The following is a 16,686-nucleotide window of genomic DNA, read 5'->3' on the forward strand; positions in this document are numbered from 1 at the left end:
AGCATGAGGGCTTCTGAAAGGTGAAAGGCCTTTTCTCAGGTGTGGCTCAAAACCAGCCCTAGGTAGTTCATGACCGCTTCCCTGGTCACTTCTCTTTTTTATTTTTATCCAAAGCATTTGTCACTTTCTGGCAACTTATTTTGCCTATTTGCTTTTTCTTTCTCCTGATTGCAATATGTAAATTCTGTGACAATAGAGATTACATCTGGTTTCTTACTCTGTCCCCAGTATCTTAGTGCCTAGTAACCAGTGTATATTTTTGAATGAATAAACGAATAGACTTGCATCTTGTGGGAAATTAAGGTGGAATAGCTCTTAAAGTACAGTACATAGGCAGAGAGACAGGCTATCCCTTACTAAGTCCAGTAGGTGGTATTCCCTTCAACACTGAGTGAGGTGTATGTTTCTTTCATTGGACTTGCCTTGCTGAAAGTTAAGTTACCATATCATATTGAAAATGCTTATCTTTAAAGACTGAAATCACAATAATTACAGAATTTCTGTAGTTGAACACAGGTAAATGAAATGTTCCACTAGTATCATCAAGAGAAATGCTCCATCCTAATCTAGCCAGACAATATCAGATGATAAATTACCTCTGCCTCTAGCAGAGTGAAATTGAATGAAGATCCTTTCTAGCTAGGCATGAAATCTGGGCTAGTTTAAAAATCTAGCTTCCCATCTACAGTATTGTTTCATGTTCCACTGGAATGCTTGTTGCTGAGTGAAGTCTGGGAGTTGCTGGCAGTGCCATTATACATCTTTCAGATCTGGGAGGGTATCATTAGTATGAATTTATTTTGTAGTCACTGGGGAATGACATGGCCCTAATCACTTCCAGTTCAGCTAAAAGTCAGGATACCTGTGGAAATTAAAAAGAAAAAAGGTAGTCTTGTGGATTTTTATGCAATTTTAATTCCTTTCATGGCTTTGCTATCCCACTGCCAGGCTGATTTTTCCTGGCTGTCCTGGTATCTTTGTGCTGGCAGTAACCAGATCATCCCAGTTCATTGTCATTTTGGGTTTTGTGAATCACACCTGTTTGGCTTAGTATCCAAGAAAGACGTTCCAAGTATTACTTGAAGCCTTATGCTCTGTCTTTTCTATGATATCATAATGTACTCAGGCAGATGATGGCTTTTGGCAAATAGGTCTTTTTTTTTTTATTTGCAGATCATCCATTCACTTGCTATATGACTAGAGAAAGACATTGAAAATCTCTATTTTAATGTCTGACTTATTCCAGTAGGAAGTAAACCAAAGAAACAAATTCCCAAACCTTTTGGTGTTCTTTAAAGTATCATCTTTAGTTTTTAATATCCCCAGTGAGTTTAAGTAAGGTTCATAGGTACAGTGGACATGGCTGAAGCATTAATAGGAAATGTAGAGAGAAGGAAGTGACCAATCAACCTTGGTTGCCGGGGATGAAGGTTTTCCCAGGAAGTGGGGCTTGAAGGCTAGAACTGGAAAAATCTTAGGCAAAACAGAATAGTTGGTCATCCTAGAGGAGGAGTGAGAAGACAGGAGAGAAAGTAGTGGACATTACAATGCCCCCCACACTCACTGTGTTAGCCCTTTCTGAGCATCTGCTATGAGCCCAAGCACTATGCGAGGCACAAGCAATACAGTGCTAACTAAGCCTCCTCATGCATAGAGTGTATAGAATCTACTTATCTTATGGAATTTGAGAGGCTAGAACTGAATAGGAACCTAAATATGTTGTAGTCAAAACCATCCTGCTCTGGTTAACAGACGACTCTTAAGACTCCGAGGTTTTGAATGGCTGATGCTCCTATAGTGAGTTCCACTCTCAGTTCTAAGAACTGCTCTGTTCACTGCACCAAACTGTCTCCTTCCCTGTTTCCCTCAGCGGCTGCTTGCCTTTCAGGCCACGCCAGAGAGCGTCCTGATCATATTCTTCTGTCCTTCTCTGCATATATATTTACATTCTGTTGTCTCTACTCAACTTCTAGGTGTCAGGTTGAATTATAACCTATTACTGAAATGAGAATAATTTACAAAGGAATGCTAACAATTACAAACAAAAGAAGGAGATATAGATTCATTAAAATTGTGTATATGTGTACTCAAGTTAATCCTGTATGTTGTCATCTCTAAGACATTGGCCACTTTCTATTCTGCATCATAATCATTTATAGTCAAAAACTGTATCCTCTTGGGAGGGGTCCATATCCTACCTATATTTTCACATCTAATCCCAGCACTTTCGTTGGTGCCTTAAACATAGTAGCTTCTCTATAAATGGCTGCCAAAAAATAACCACAAGAATGGAAATACACTTTTCCTCAAAGTTAAAGTAAGTTAGTTTGGAAAGCTTGTTTCCTTAGCTCTAGGTAGGACAACTGGTTTGACTTTGATTTGAAGCAATTTCACGAAAAGGCAGTTAGGTTACTAAATGCCTAAATGTTTAGGGCTTTTTAAAAGGATTTACTGCCACAGGTCTGTTCTATTTATCTTCTTCATTTCAGAATAGCTGTTAGTGGTTAGTGGTGTGGACCAATATCTAATGTCTCAGAAAATGGGAAAAGAGCTGTTAGAATATTATTTGGAAGCTGATCTTTCAAGTAAACTTGCTTTTCCACCATCTAGAACATGGCCTGGTGCATGGTAGACCTTTAAAAAATTCTTATTGGATGCATATGGTAAATTAGGTAAACATCACTCATATATGCGGTACAAAGAAGAGGAAGACCCTTTCAGCAGGTCAGAGGTTAGAGGTGTTTATTTTAATCCAGTCAAAAAGGAAAGTGATTTTGAGGCTTTTGGGAGTACAGGGTCTGTGGAGATGGTAAATTCCATTTGAATTGGGATTAAGGAAGAGGAAGAGTAACATTCCTCATTCCTAGGAGAAAGAGATTGACTGATTTTCCTCAACCATAGGAGAAGACTGAATCACACATTTAAAGCATAAGTTACTTTCTGGGCTGTTTCATTCATCAGCTGTTGCTCCACCTTGGTATATTATCAGTTCATCAATTCTTATAAAATTCAAGTTTGTTTACAAAGCATCTTTCAAATTAACCAACAAGTTACTCTCCGTTTCCATCTGAGTGGAGAACGTGTTATTTCTGGGCAACCTGATTTTGTGTGTTCATTATCTTCTGGGTCTCAGGTTCACCTTGTAACAAGAAGTACTTGACTTTATGATTTCCCTTCCCAACAGGGACCAGAGATCCTACCCACAGCTGTACTTGTGACCATTCTCAAGGAGTTCTCTCTCCATTTTCTCTGCCCCCAGGCTTCTTCTACCTCATCAGACAGATGGCTTAAAGATTGAACTCTCTGTTATACATTCTTCTGCCTTCAGAGACCTTTTCCCATTGAATGCATCCTGGATCCAACTATTCTTTATAATGTCTCTTTTATTTTGCAAATGAAATACCACATTACAAGTGAGCTAACTCTTGGTTGTTGGCACTGGATATAGGGTAACAATATTATTATAAATGGTTTTCCTTGCTAAGAGCTAGTAGACTAGCAGGTAGAGCTGATCTTTGCCACATGTTTCTGACTTAGGCATGCTGCTACCACACTGAAAATTAATAATTTCTATCAAAAGACTTTTGCCAAAGTTTTCATGTAAGCAGACTGCCAGTGAACTGATTTTCTATTACTAATCCTTAATAACATGTAAACTAATTCTTCAACCAAAGGAGAACTTTTAAAACTTTTATTTATTGTAAATAAATTCATTAATATTACTTTACATAATATATGCTTACTTTTAGGTAGAAGTAAAATTTCAAATCCATTGACTTGCCAAAACACATGGAATACTCAGTGCAATTCAGAACACTTGATTGTAGTGTTTTTATCAATATTACAACAGACAGACTATGAATGAATGAGTCAGGTATAAATGTATTTCAGCCACCCAAATTATTCTAAGACAATTCCCTAGAAATAATGCTTGTTCATATGCTTTCTAAATGCCTTGACATTTAAAAATTTGAAGGATTATATAAGAATAATTTGATAGTTTTCCCACTTTTTTCCTCAAACCTCAAACATTTTCATTGTATCTCAGTGTTGTAAGAGCCAATATCAGTGGTTCAGTTTAAAATTATAAAAACTATAGTGATTGTGTTGCATTTAGTCATGGGGATATCAAAAAATTGATGCCAAGGGTGCCTGGGTGGCTCAGTCAGTTAAGCTTCTGCCTTCTGCTCGGGTCATGATCCCAGGGTTCTGGGATCAAGCCCCATGTGGGGCTCCCTGCTCATCAAGGAGTCTGCTTCTCCCTCTCCCTCTGCTTGTGCTTTCTTTCTCTCTCTCTCTCTCTCAAATGGATGAATAAAATCCTGATGATCAAGACCATCACTAAAAGCTCTATCTCTATAATGTGAAGGGCAAGCATGTATTATAAAACATGTACATGCATTGACTTTTATTTTCTTACAGAGCATTTTCCAAGTTGCATATGACTTTTCATAGTATGGAACAAGATGACACACATTGCACACAGTTAGGGATAGTATCTTTGTAATCAGATACCCTAAGTTTGGATCCTGATTCTGCTGCTTACAGATGTGTGTCCTTGGGCAAGTCATTTAGCCTATCTGAGACTATTTTCTGGGATGCAATGATCTCAGATAATTGTGATGAAGAATAAAATAGATTACACTTATGAATACTTATTATGGTAAGTTATATCTACCTTTATGAAAGCCTATGAAAGTAACATATGAAGTGATAATCATATAGTCTATATTTCTAGTTCCTGGATTGCTCTATTCACCTGACCTATTAAGATTTTGATATTACATGACAATTTGTTTTTGTCTACAAAAGTCTTATAAAAACCTTATTTCAGCTCCATCATCCTGATTTCATTATGATTATGTCTCTGAATCATTTCCCATGCTACTCTGTTTTGTTTCTTTTGTATATTTTAAGATAATTTCCATCTAAACATCATATGAACCACATCACTGAAATCTAATTAGTAGATCACCTGTTCCAGCAGCATGTGCCTTTATCTCATTATTTCTCCCCTGTGAGCCATATGTCTGCTTCCAGCATCAATCTTTCTGTGTGATTATTGCAGCAAAGAATTTATTTGGTTTTATAACCACTGTCTCACCTCCTTGCAAGGCATTTCTGTTCTTACGTTTCCCAAGGTAGACATCCTGCAGTTGTCTTTCTCAACCCCATGCTGTGAGTGTGGTTCAAAGTAATACAGTTTCCTTTTATACCCTATGTGCTGATTTTCTTTTTTAGTTCACTGATATTAAAAACTACTACTCTGTGGTTGTTGGTTTTATTTGTTTATTCTCTTTGGGTCTTTTTCCCCCAGAAACAATTATATTAACATCATACTGAACTTTGTGCCCAAAGTTTGTGATGTGCCTTGATGTAACAGAGAGAAGGAAAAAAAAAAAAAAAAGAAAGAAAAAAAAAGTACTGGGAAAAGAGTAAGGAGTGAGTTGAAAACAATGACCATTTTTTTTGTTTTGTTTTGGTTGGGGTTTTTTAAATTTTGTTTTGTTTTTTTAAGTTGGAGATTATCCAGTTGGAGCACATAACTTCTCTTTGTTGGGAAAAAGCTCTTCTTTTCAAGAAGTCTTTAAATTATTTCATAGAACCAGGATATAGGTTAATTTGGATGGTTTTATCTCAAACAGCTCAGGAGTTTACTGTAATGAAATTAAAACTTTGCTGTGAATAGTGTCCACTTTTCTGCATAATCCACTCTTTTAATATTTAACACAACAAGATTGATTCACATAGTATACATTAGTTTAATGTCTGGTAAGTGTCAAGCACTGTTTTAGAAACTGGGAATATAATGATGAGCAAGACATACAAGATCCCTGCCTCTTGCCTCTTCTAGACTATTGAGGAAGGCAAACATCAAACAGGGAAACAAAGCAAAGGATGATGAGTACTAAGAGAGGAATAAGACACCAGAGAGTCCTAACCTTGTATAGAGGGCTACACTGAGAGCCCAGCATCCAAACTGATGCCTGGGGAGTGAATAGAATTGATTGGTAGTTCACAGAGATAACTATGTCACAAACAGTAGAAAGACATTAGGGTATAGATATATTTGAATGTAGTTAGAGTAGAACCACTTCTAGAAGCTATTAATTTTGTAGCCCTCAGCAGATTACTCAAGAAAAATGGAAAACCTACTACTCTTAAAATAATTCTTCCTGACCCCATCAAATCTCATAATTATATGCTTTCATAGTACATTATGAAAAGTCCTTACATAATTGTAATGTTTTCCAAAATTTTATGGAAAATTTTGAACATACATAAAACTTGAAAGGATTGTACAGTGTGCACATACATTTTCTTTTTTTCTTTTCTTTTTTTTTTAATTTATGATAGTCACAGAGAGAGAGAGAGAGAGAGAGGCAGAGACATAGGCAGAGGGAGAAGCAGGCTCCATGCACATGGGGGCCCGACGTGGGATTCGATCCCTGGTCTCCAGGATCGCTCCCTGGGCCAAAGGCAGGCACCAAGCTGCTGCGCCACCCAGGGATCCCGCACATACATTTTCAAAACCAAGATTCTGCAATTAACGTTTTACTCTATTTGCTTTTCATTTGTCAGTCCACCTATCTATCCTTCTATTTATCCATTTGTGTTGTTTTTAATGCAATTCATAATTAGTTGTAGACATCAGTGCATTAAACCCCTAAACATTTTCAGCATGCATCTCATTAGCTAGAGTTCAATATTTGCATATGCCTGGGTGTATATGTATATGTGTGTATGAAAACAAAGGTATATTTGTGTATTTTAAGTATACTGTACCCATGATGAAATGGACAAAGCATAGTTATACTATTCAATAAGTCTTGAAAAAATACATGCACTCCTATATGATGCAGAACATCATCATCACATCAGAAAGTACCCTCATGACCCTTCCTAGGCAGTTGCTGTTCCTGTTCCTTCCAAGGCAAATGCCGCTCTCATTTCTTTCCAGGATAGATTCATTTTACCTATTTCAGAACTTCATATAAATCAATTCATGTAGTATAAATTCTTTTGTGTAAGGCTTTTTTTCTTTTTTTTTTTTTTAGGCTTTTTTTCATTTAGCAAATTGATTCTGAGATTTATTTATATTATGTGTATGATTAGTTTGTTCCTTTCAATTATCAAGTAATGATCATTGTATGAATATATAGCAGTCACTAACCATTTTTAGATAACAGACTCTTGGGCTTTTTTCCAGTTTGCAGATTTTATGAATAAAGGAGCTATGAATATTCTTATGCAATGTTGTTGTGGACATATGCTTTCATTTTTCATTCATATGTTCCTAGAAGTAGAATTGTTAGGTCATAGAGTTAGGTGCATTTTTTGAGAATGGTATAAGTATGTTGAATAAGGTGAAAGTTCTAGGGACTGTTAAATTGTTTTTTAAATGGTTATACTTTACATCCTCACCAGCAACATATGAGAGTTCCAGTTATTCCACATCCTAGCCAACTTTGGGGTTGTCTGTCTTTAATTTTAGCCATTCTGGGGGAGTATAACAGTACCTCATTATGATTTTGACTTGCAGTTCCATGATGATTAAAGATGTTGAACTTTGTCATGTACTATTAGTCATTTATATATCTTCAACAGTGAGCTGTTTAAATCTTTTAACTATTTCTTTTTTAAATTTGGGTTAAAAGTTTATTAATGTGATAGAAAAAGAGAGTGGGCACGCTTGTACTTGTGTGTGGTGGGGAGGGGCAGAAGGAGAGGGAAAGAGAAAATCTCAAGCAGCATCCCCACTAAGCATGGAGTCCAGTGGATGGCTGATCTCACAACCCTGAGAGCATGACCTGAGCTGAAATCAGGAGTCAGAAGCTTAACCTACTGAACCACCCATCCCTTCTCTCCTAGTTTGGGTTGTTTTTTTAATTAATTGAATTGTAGAAGTTCTTCATGCATTCTGGATTAGAGTTCATTGTCAGATAAATGTTTTGTGAATATTTGTGGACTTTGTTGCCTTGGCATTTATTTTCTTAATGGTGGCTTTTGGGGAGAAGTCTTAATTTTGATGAAGTCTAGTTAATCACATTTTTCTTTTTTGGTCCAAATTGCTTTGTGTGATATGCTTAAGAAACATTAGCCTACCTCTATTGAATATATTATTTCATGTATTCTTATATAAATTGTGTAGCTTTGTTTTTTTGTGTTCAGGTCTATATACCTCCTCAAATGAATTTTTGTGTATGTTGTGAGGCAGGGGTTGAGGCTATTTTTTAATATGGATATTCAGTTTTTTCTTCCACATTGGATTGCTTTGGAATCTTTTTCAGAAATTAAATGATCACATGGGTCTATTTCTGGGCTCTGATTTTGTTGCATTGTTGTTCTTCCTTTATTTATTTATTTTTTTGGCCTATCTTTAGACTGTGATCTTGATTATTATAGTTTTATAGTAGGTCTTATTATTAGTTATTTGTAAACCCTCCAATTTGGTTCTTTTTTTTTTTTTTAAGATAGATTTTGCAATTGTGATTTAAATAGCAAAGGAAATTTAAATTTCCTATAAATTTTAGAATCCAATTGTCAATTCCTACAAAAAAGGCTGATGATATTTTTATTTAGATTGTATTAAATCCATTGTTAAATTTGGGGAGAATTGATAAAATCTTACTAAAGTAGTCTTTTTATCTCTGAACATCATATAAACCTTAAATCTTTAATTTTTTCTTTAATCTTTTGTAATTCGTAGTGTGCTGTTAATTGAATATTTATGTCTCCCTCCACCCCCAAATTTATATGTCAAAGCCCTAACCTCCAATGTATTTTTTTAAGTCAGTCACAAGATTTCCCAGTTTCAAGGAAAAGAAGAAAGATTCTGATAGGGGAGTAGCAAGATTCTGTAAGATCATGTGGCACCAGAAATTGTGTAGTGACTATTTTTGAAAACACAATTTACCATGGTTAGAACAGTATTTCAGTAGATTCCTTAGTATTGTCCAGATAAACATTCATATTATCTGCAAGGAGAGAGATTTTTACATTCAAAAAATCTTTGTGTATTTTATTTTTTTATTTTATTGCAATGACTGAGACTTCCAGCACAATTATAAATCAAGTAAAAGTAAGCATCCTTTCCTTGTTCCTACTATAGGTGGTATTTTGATATTTCAAAATAAAACTGATATTAACTGTAGTTTTTCATAGATATTCTTTATTAAATGATTTTCCCAGTTTACACAGAGTATTAATCATGAATAGGTGTTAAATTTTGTCAAGTACATTCTTTACATTTGCTGAGATGACCACATGGATTTCTTCTTTAAATTGTTAATATGATAAATTACAATGATTTTTAGCTATTAAACAAACCTTGAATTTCTGGAACAAACACCACTTGTTTATAATGTATTATCCTTTTTATAAATTGCTGGCGTAGAGTTCATAATATTTTGTTAATGATTTTTGAGTCTGTGTTCACAATATATATTAGTTTATAATCTTTTTTTTGGTAATTACTTTGTTGGCTTTGATATCAGGGTCATGCTGACTTCAATAAAACAAGTTGCAAAATGATCCTTTCTCTCTGCTTTCTGAAAGATTTTGGATGAGATTAATATTATTTCTTTCTTAAAGAATTGACAGAGAAAATCATGTGGCCTAAAATACTGTTGGTGGGACAACTTCTCAACAAATATAGTTTCTTTAATAGATATAAAATCATCCCTATTTTATATTTCATCATGTGGTAGCCTGGCAGGTTCTATTTTTTAAGAATTTGTTCATTTAATCTAAAATGGGTATACTGGCATAAAATTAATCATTAAATTTCCCTATATATTTTTAATGTCTTTTATTTGTGATAGTGATGATTTGTTTCATCACTTTTTTCTTGATTTATCTGTTTAACAGTTAGCCTGGAATTTATTAAATTTCTTCTCTTTTTAAAGAACCACCTTTAATTTTAGCACAATTTAAAAATAACATATATTTGTTAGATTAATGTCTTTCTGTGTTTCTTTTTTTGGTTCTTGATTGTATCCCCAGAGTCTAGCACAGTGTCAGGCTTATAATAGATGCCTTTCAAATATGTTTTTATGAAGTGAATGAATGAAAGATTTTTCTATATAGTTATAAGTATTGTGAGATTCAGAAATAATAATATTAAATGAAATGTGTATTTTCAACCAGCTTTTAATTTAAGGGCAATGATAGCAGTATAGACTGCTCAACTGAAAGATGTATATTGCTGGTTCTTTGGTCAGAGATATACTTAAATTCCCCCTACACTCACCTCAGTATTTGCTAGTTATTAAATTGTGAAGATAAAAAGTGAATGTTAATCATTTTTTTCTTCTTTTAATTCAGACAACTGTCCCTGGGTTAATAGTCCTTAGAGAAAAAATATTGCCAATTTGAATTTTTTTTAGCAAAATTATAGCTAACCCTGGCAGTAGTCTCTTAAAATGATTTTTGAATAGTTTAGGTAATAATTATTGACCTAATAATGACCTCAGAAGCTGACTGATTACTTTGGATATCTTAGGTATCAACAACATTAACATGAAACAGGTTACCATTAAAGTCGAACAAATTAATTGTGTCAGAGTGCTGGATCAGGATTGAATAAACTACATTCCACAGGAAGCATATCTTCAGCTGTGAGCCTTTGCTCTAGCTTCTTGACTTCCACATCACCTCCAGTTTTCTCTTAATTGTAAGTATATTCTCCTTCTCCTCTCCTTTATTAAAACATGCTCTCAAAACCTGAGTGAATTCTCAATTTTTCTCTATTTCTCTTTCATTTATTGCAATATAGAAGGATGCAACATAGAATGATTTCCAGTGTCCATGACATCACTCATTTTGAATTTTAGATACTCTTTAAAATTACTTTCTGTTTTATATATTCAAATCTCTTAATCCCAGGAGGACTATAAGCTTGATGGGGGTGAATACCATCTATAATATTTCTCAAGTATATAACTTTTTCTGCCTTAATTGATTATGTTAAAATTAGAGAAGCAGTTAAGCAACCAGACTTTGGTCAAATAAACTTAGATTCAAATATCAAGTCCTCCTATTTAATAATGAAGTCATCAAGGGTAAGTTACTTAACATCTCTAAGCATAAGTTTACTTATTTTTATTTGTAAATAGATAATACAAGTATAAATTGGGAATAGTTAGTTTATAACAAGAAGTCAATAAGATAATACATACATGTGCATGATATATAGTTAAGAAATGCTGGTTATTCTATAATGTCATATTTTTAAAGTGACAGAGTTATCTTTATCAATATTCTTTTTTGAACTGAGCCATATTGCAGTGTACAGGATTATTTGGCTCTACCATAAAAGATCCCTGAACGTTATTCTGATTTTACTTATTTATCTGTTCTTTACATCTTTCATTTATACCTCAGTTTCAAGGTAGTGATAGTTACATCCTTTCTTTGATGTCAATATGCCTATATCAAGGAGCATCTCAATTTTATTTTGCTTTTAATCTTACATGCTTCAATGCTAGGATTTGCCCTGCAACCTACTCTGATTTTATAATGCCTACTCTAAGGAATGCAGGTTTTATTGTTAAAAATCCTGGCCTTGAAGTTATACCTATCACACACTAGGGATTTAAGAAATATATATTTTTTAAATTTATGAGTTAATCAGCATATTAACAAATAAATCCAGGTACATATGAATGGAATTAAGAAATAACTAAATACTCACTGCTGCCCCCTATTTACTTTCAGGTACAATTTGTCTCCTGATTTCCTCTGGACTCATTCATTCTCATTGCTGAATAACCCCAATCCTGTACTTTGTTTAATTTACCTGGTTTTCATGTTTTGGCTTGAGTTCTCTTAAGCTTTGCCTATTCTCATTGCACTTTTGTCTTCTCTAGCATCTCTTTGCATCTGGAATCACACTGATACAGTGCATAATTACTTTTGTTTTTTATTACTTCAGTGCCCTGTCCCTTTAATATCTCTCCAGAAATTCAGAACTTAGCCATTAGTCCTGAATTTTGTGCTTGAACTTGTCCAAACAATGAAAACTAGATTCGTCTCTTGACACTTTCTGAATTCTCTGCTTCAGTCCAACCTCTGCCATAATGAACACATTTCTTCTAGATAGCCTAGTTTCCAGCTGCAGAATTTGGTGCTCGAGATATTCCCTACTGCTGGCTCTGTTCTTTGGTCTATTGCTTTCTCTTGCACATTCTTGAATATGCTCTACTTACTATTCCTGCATGGGTCTTTTTGGTTTGTTTTTTGTGGGATTTTTTTGGGGGGATAACATGTGATATAACAAATAGATAACCAGCCAGATAGAATACTGCATAAGATATATTAGTCTCCAAATTTTTTTCCTTAGTCCATAGGGTAGTGTTCTCCTTCACAGGAAGAGTCTCAAATGTTTATGCTTTTTGATAGTAATTTCAGTTAAACAAAGACTTTTAAATACTTCTATTCATATCTAGATTATGTTCTAGGTCAGTGTTTTATATGCATTTTAAAAATATTAATATACAATAAGAAATTCAATATCAAGATATGTATATATATATACTTACCATTCTATGCAGTGATATACTTTAATATTTTCTAGTTTGTTCTGTTTTATCCCATTCTTATTTTTAAATAATGCTTGTGGCTTCCGCTAATGGCTTCTATGTTTTATTAAACATATTAGTTTCTTGATTTGCATAAAACTGTGGCATTTCTGAAATTTCTTTCAAGAGCAGTCGCTGGCCTTATTAGATTCCATTCACAGTGCTCTTCACTTAGAGAAGTTAAAAACAAAACAACATTTGATTGTGGAAAATACTTTGTACATCATAGATTTTTAAAAATTATTTTCCCACTGACTTGGTGTTCAGTGCCACTCCCCATCTTGTGGAGCAGGACACCCTATCTGTTTTAGGTTTTCATTGATGGTTAAAAATTAGAACGCCTCATTAGCCAGTTTGAAATGTGGTAGCCATTGAAAGTCAAAGGTGGGAAATATTTTCAAAGACAGCAAGATTTGGTACTTCCATTATTGTGGTAACAATTTTCATTAGTTGGGTCCTTTTTGTGATTTTGAACGATATGGAACAGATTTTTACCCAATGGTGTTGTTCTTCAAAGTGGTAAAAGTAACACTTTAAAAAAGATGTCCCATGATATCAGTTCCCTTGGAAAATTCAATTTTAATAAAGTTACTTTTTTAGCAAAAAAAAGATTTATCCAAACTTTAATATGCTAAAATGCTTCCTAAATCTCTGGTTCAGTCTGTCATGGGAGACCATTTTCTAAATACAGTTGTGAAAGATATATTGAGAGAGAATACACTAAGCCAGGAGTTAGGATACACAGTTCTCATCCCAGCTCTGAATGCTCTTTGGACAGAACAGAACCTCTGACCTTTCAATTTTAATATCTGTAAAGTTAAGAAAACAATAAATAATCACTAAAATCTCTTATTTTATTTTATTTTTTAAAATCTGAGATGTGAAGAGTTTGAGAACTTTCCAAAAGGGATTTGGAAACAAAGTGTTGCTGATGAGCTGGGGTACAGGGCTTTACTTTCAATAATGTTTCATCTGCTGCACTTCTCACCCCTCTGCCTTCTTACTCAACAGTCATAGCTGTGTTCTGTTTGTAATGAACACTTTGCATATGGCTTAATTTTCATTTCAAACTCAGTGAAACCTCCTGCTTTAGAGTGGTTTGGGGTTGGAGCCACAGACACCTAATTTGCAGGCACCCAGTCCTAGCTGCAAACTTGAACAGGCTAAAACCATACCCATCCAAATTTGCTGTTATTTCCATTTTCTTAGCCAGACCTTGAGACTTCATATCTAAAATTCAGACGGGGAAATTTGCAGTGAAAGATTAAGCTATCATAGATGAGTCTTATGTGTTCTAAGTTGAAACAAAAGAATAAAATAGTAATTGGAGGAGGAAGAGTAATTTTTGAGTAATTTTTAACTATTTGGGTTAAGTCCTAGAAATTATTCTTGGATAAATAATTTTAGTAACTAAAAATTGTAGCTGCTTTGAATAATGGAGTAAGCACAAATATGTTCTCTTGAATCCAGGAAGGGAAAAACTAGTATAGCTTTAATTTGAAAAAATGCCCTATCTCGTTTTATAAACATTGTAGGATAATTTTATAATGGCATTTCAAATGTAAATAATATTTTAATAAAGACCTAGTAAGTCATAAAACCAAATTCTAGAATATATGTCATTTAAAACAACTACTTCAGAACATTTAATTAAATAAACTTTCATCTTTTAAGAACATGTTTCTAAAATATCTATTCTGTTTGGCTTTAAATTCCCAACATATATGTTTTTCCTGAGAGATCTACTTTTGAATAGAATTTTTTAGTTAGGAAATTTATATTGACATTTTTAAAAAGTCTTAAATTTCGTGACTGAATGGAAGTCCATTTTCCTTCTACTCTTCCTTTTTGCCTGTTGTATGTGGTTTCTTTCTATTTAAAGAGATTGTTAGCGGGATCCCTGGGTGGTGCAGTGGTTTGGCGCCTGCCTTTGGCCCAGGGCGCGATCCTGGAGACCCGGGATCGAATCCCACATCAGGCTCCTGGTGCATGGAGCCTGCTTCTGCCTGTGTCTCTGCCTCTCTCTCTCTCCCTCTGTGATTATCATAAATAAATAAAAATTAAAACAAAAATTTGTAAAAAAAAGAGATTGTTAGCTAAACTTTTTAGTTTAGAATACCTTTGGCTTTTAGAAAAATTACAAAAATAGTATAGAGGGTTTCCATGTATCCTACCCTTCTTTTCCCCTATGGTTGTCATCTTACATTAGTTTGTCACAATTAGTGAACTGATATTGAAACATTGTTTTTAACTAAACTCTGTACATCAGTAATCAGATTTCCCTAGTTTTTACCTAATGTCCTTTTATGTCCTTTTTTTTTTTTCTGTTCCTGGGATCCTATCCACACTGCTTTCAGCAATCTTGGCCCCTCAGGCTCTTTTTCGCTGTGAAATTTCTTAAACCTTCTTCATGTTTGCTGATCTTGACAGTATTGAGGAATACTGGTAAAGTATTTTGTAGATTGCCCCTCAATTAGGAGTTGTGTGGGTTTTTTTCCCTTATGATTAAACTAGGATTGTGAATTTTTTGGAGGAAGACAACAAAGGGAAAGTGCCATTGTCATATCATATCAAGCTATGTAATATCAACATGACTTACCACTATTTATGTTAGCCTCAATCACCTGCCAGAGGTAGTTTTAGTCACCTTTCTCCACTATAAAGTCTCTTTTCTCTTTCTCTATACCAAATTCTTTATAAGGAAATCACTCTGTGTAGCTTACACTTAAAGAGCAGGGAAATAGTGTCTTTTTAGAAAATAATGTATAGATAACATAGGATGTAATGGTGACATATAGATTTATAATGCCCTTTACAGTTGGCACAATTTATTCATATATAACCTCGTCACCAACCCTATGTAATAGGGATGGATGAAATCATAGAGGTAAGAATAATTGATAAATCATGAAATAGGCTAAAAAAAAGATATTGTTTCTTTCAAGAAAATCTATTGAATGTCATCTGGTTGGCTTCAGGCTTCCCAGAATATTCTATTGTTTCTTGCTCTTATCCTGTAATTTTTTCAAACTGTTGCTTAGAAGTCATCATTTAAATGTCTGACCATCACCCCAGAATCAACATTTGAGTTGAAAACCATTGTATTGGTTATTCTCTCCCTTCTACCATCTTTATTACACCTCTCTCTCTCTCTCTCCCCCCTCTCTCTTTCTCTCTCTCTCTCTCCCTCTCTCTCTCTCACACACACACACACACACACACACACACACACAGACACGATCCTTGTTAAAAACACCCTTTGTCCAAACTCTACTGATTCTGCCCAAAAAACTACCTTTTCCTCTGCTATTTAGACTGGATCCTATATAATCATCTTGATGTAATTCTTTTATCTAATTCCCATATCTCCTTTTTCAAAATATCATTCATTTCTAGCCTTTTCTCTTTGTTCTTGAAGCTGGAGCCCTAGTTATTCTTGTATTTCTTCATGCCTGGACTTCTATGGAGTTCTTTCAATTGTCCTGTTTACAGAATTTTTTCTTGCAGTTGTCCTTAAATGTCAATTTTATTGCCCCATTTCCCTGGTGTGAATTCAGTAACTCTGAGTCTTAGCACGTCTCTACATGTCTTCCGGATTCAACATAGCAGACACAACCTAGCTTTACAATACTCTACGGCAAGCGTGCACAGTTCTCATCAGGGTGAAATAATGGCCCTAAAAGTAAGCCTGTGGTTTCCCCTTCCTTAAATGCTCTCCTTATGTCACTCTGACCCCCCCATCTATTCAGACCTTAGATATCCTTCAAGGGTCAGTTTAAATCCTGCCTTTTCATTGAAGTACCTCTTAATAAAATCTTAGGTTCAGAGCAAGTTGAGGTCAGATAGCTAGCTATCTGAATCATTTGATGTCATCCCACAATGAAGCAAAGCCTCTAATTTCTTTCTTTTGTATTCCCTACAACACATAGACTAATGATAGACATATAATAGATTGCACAATAAATGCTTCATGTTGATTGATTATGAAGTTTCTATTTCTCTTTAGGGAAGTGGCCATTGAAACTTGGCTTCTTTCCTCTTTGCCTTTGTGTGCCAGCATTAAACATTAATTAGGCCATGTATTCCAATTTCCAAATATAACACT

At 34.4% G+C, this 16,686-nt stretch overlaps 1 long non-coding RNA gene across 1 annotated transcript in view; it reads left to right on the plus strand.

Annotated features, from left to right (window-relative positions):
* The window catches only part of LOC144280927 (uncharacterized), a 764,680-nt gene that overhangs the window by 501,834 nt on the left and 246,160 nt on the right, over window positions 1–16,686 (plus strand). The window contains exon 7 of the long non-coding RNA XR_013349369.1: window positions 10,505–10,675. This is a non-coding gene — a long non-coding RNA (uncharacterized LOC144280927). The remainder of the gene's footprint in view (window positions 1–10,504; window positions 10,676–16,686) is intronic.

This window comes from Canis aureus, chromosome 12 (genome assembly GCF_053574225.1).
Source record: "Canis aureus isolate CA01 chromosome 12, VMU_Caureus_v.1.0, whole genome shotgun sequence".
In the NCBI taxonomy this organism is placed as follows: domain Eukaryota; kingdom Metazoa; phylum Chordata; class Mammalia; order Carnivora; family Canidae; genus Canis; species Canis aureus.